This window comes from Gossypium arboreum, chromosome 3, assembly GCF_025698485.1.
Source record: "Gossypium arboreum isolate Shixiya-1 chromosome 3, ASM2569848v2, whole genome shotgun sequence".
NCBI classification, from domain to species: Eukaryota; Viridiplantae; Streptophyta; class Magnoliopsida; order Malvales; family Malvaceae; genus Gossypium; species Gossypium arboreum.
Genome location: NC_069072.1, coordinates 81565135 through 81568385, shown reverse-complemented (window position 1 = coordinate 81568385; position 3251 = coordinate 81565135).

The window sequence follows — 3251 nt, the reverse complement described above, 5'->3', positions numbered from 1 at the left end:
TAGTTCCTGAATGGAAATAGGACAAAATTACTATGGACTTTGTGACAGGATTGCCGTTGACACCAAGAAAGAAAGATGCCGTATGGGTAGTGGTTGACAGATTGACTAAGTCAGCTCATTTTGTACCGGTATGCATTGATTATTCACTTGATAAGTTAGCTGAACTGTATATTTCTGAGATTGTGAGACTTCATGAAGTACCTTTATCGATTATCTCGGATAGGGAGCCAAGGTTCACTTCGCGGTCTTGGAAGAAGTTATAAGAAGCTTTGGGTACAAAGCTAAATTTTAGTACCTTTTTTCATCCACAGACTGATGGACAATCTGAGAGAGTAATTTAAACACTTGAAGATATGCTTAGATGTTGTGTTCTTGAATTTCAAGGTTGTTAGGAAAAGTACCTACCTTTGGTTGAATTTGCCTATAACAATAACTATCAGACGAGTTTGAATACGGCACCTTATGAAGCTTTGTATGGTCGTAAATTTTGTACACCGTTGTATTGGACTGAACTTAAGGAGAATAAGCTTCATGGGATAGATTTGATTAAGGAAACTGAGGAAAAAGTGAAAGTAATTCGTGATTGTTTAAAAGTAGTGTCGGATAGAGAAAAGTCGTATGTGGATTTGAAAAGAAAAGAAATTGAGTATCAAGTTAGTGACAAAGTATTCTTGAAAGTATCACCATGGAAGAATGTTTTGAGATTTGGTAGAATGTTTTGAGATTTGGTAGAAAAGGCAAGTTGAGTCCTCGTTTTATAAGACCGTATGAGATTACTGAAAGGATAGGGCCTGTTGCTTATCGATTGGTTTTGCCGGGTGAAATAGAAAAGATTCACGATGTTTTTTATGTGACTATGTTACTCCAGTATAGATCCGACCCTTCACATGTGATTGTACCAGCTGAAGTTGAAATCAGACCGGACATGACTTACGGTGAGGAACCTATTAAGATCTTGGATTGAAAAGTCAAACAATTGAGAAACAAAAGTGTTGCTCTTGTGAAAGTTTTGTGGCAAAGACATGGGATCGAAGAGGCTACATGGGAGCCTGAGAAGGCTGTGAGGAAACAATACCCAAACCTTTTTACAGGTAAGATTTTCGAAGACGAAAATCCCTAAAGAGGGGGAAAGTTGTACCATCCCGAATTAGGGCCTAATTGGAATAGTATTTTTAAAACCACAAATTTGAGATAGAAATAATCATTTTATGATTATTACGAGGTTTATGTCATGAATGCATGCTTGTGTGAAAGTTTCATGAAGAAATTCTATGCATAAAATGTCTAATTGCATTTTAGGGACCAAATTGAATAAAGCGTAAAACTTGCATTCTAGAAGTTTTAAGCATGAAATTGCATCAGATTATGAATTAGAAGGTCCTAATTAGAAATTTAACCAATTTCTAAAATTTTAGACAAAAATGGACATGCATAGAAAAAAATTGGAAAGAGAAACCCTAAGGACATTTTGGTCATTAGGTAATAAAAAGAATAAAAAGGAAAAATCAAACCAAAAATGTGTCCATATTCCTCATTGGCTGCTGAAAATGAAAAAACACCATATCTAGGGTTTTGTTCAACATTTCCAAGCTCAATAGTAAGTGTTTCCTAGCCCCATTTTTAATGTTCTTTGTATTTTTGAAGTCCCGGTAACATGATCTACCCATTTCTAGCTATATTTTAAGCTAGGGTTCATACATGAAAATTGACCCATGCATGAAATTCTTGTATTTTGATGATTTATGGGGGAATATGAATATTTGATGCAATGCGAACATCTTTTATTAGGTGATTTTTAGTGAAAACACCTAAACAAGGGACTTTTTTGTAAAAGTGTAAGAGTGAGAAGTAATAATGTGAAATAAAAGAAAATATGGGCTGATATGAGCATAGAAGAGGTTCGGCCAAGCCTGGGTCATCAAGAAAATGCAAGCATTTCATTTTACAAGCCTAAGGGCTAAATCGTAAATATGTGAAAGTTTAGGGGTCAAAATGTAAATTTTCAAAAATATGATTTATGGACCCATTTCAACAGTTTGAATAATAAATAAGTTAATTTTGACATTATAGATCAAGAAAAACGTGAATCGAGACTTGATCGAGGAAAGAATAAAGTATACGATGACTAGGCTCGATTACCACCATTTTGTACTGAGGTAAGTACATATGAAAATAATGTGGTATGGTAGTATGTTGTAAATGCTTTAATATAATGTGATAAATTATTTATTGTAATTATGAGTTATATGCTTATATTGTTATGAAAGCATGAATGTTATTATGGTCGTGATTTACGACGTTGAGAGCAAGTACGATGGAGATACTATATGCAAGTGAGGAAAAATTCCGTTTGAACCTTAGGATTGTTAGGATACAAGTGACATGTCACTAGGAACTAAGAAGTCTGAACTCGTTGAGTGGTCCGGGTTCGTGAGGTATGTAGCATCCGAGCTCATTGAGAGGTCCGAATTCATTATGGATGCAAGCATCTGGGCTCGTTGAAAGGTTCGAGTTCATGATGGATGTGATTCATGTAACATTCAAGCTCATTGAGAGGTCTGAGTTCATTATGTATATGTTACATGTTATGTGGTAGCTTCGGCTATGTTTGTATATGTGGCAGTTATGTGCAAGGTTTCCGTGTATCCCATAGTATTCTGAGTGTTCAACGGGTAATGTAACGATTGTAATGAAAGTCCCGAGGAGGGCATATGAAAGAGGTATGGTTATTGATACTCTACGATGAGTACAGGTACGTATGCTAAACCTATGAGTAATACTTTGATAAAGATTGATTTAAGAGGAGCAAGTACGTATATGCATACAATGAATAAGCAAAGAGGTTTGAATGAAGAATAATCTTTATGTATATGTTATCATGTTTTTGCATGTTAATTGTTCACCATTATTGCATATTATTTGTATGTGGACTTACTAAGCTCTAATGCTTACTTCCCTCTCTTTTCTATTCCTTGTAGTTCTGCCAAGCTAGCTCGGGGATCGAAAGCTGTCAGAATATTAAATCACACTATCAAAAGACTATTGGGTATAGTGAAATTATTATTTTGAGTATGGCATGTATAGGAACTTGGTCATTTTGTGATATGTGTCATGTTATTTGGCCAATTTGTGAAGGCCTATGATGATGATTCTTTTGTAATGGCCATATGATATGACTCATATTTGATCATTTTGGTTGTAATCTAATTACCCATGCATGCATGTATTAGTATCTTAATGGTAGGGTATGT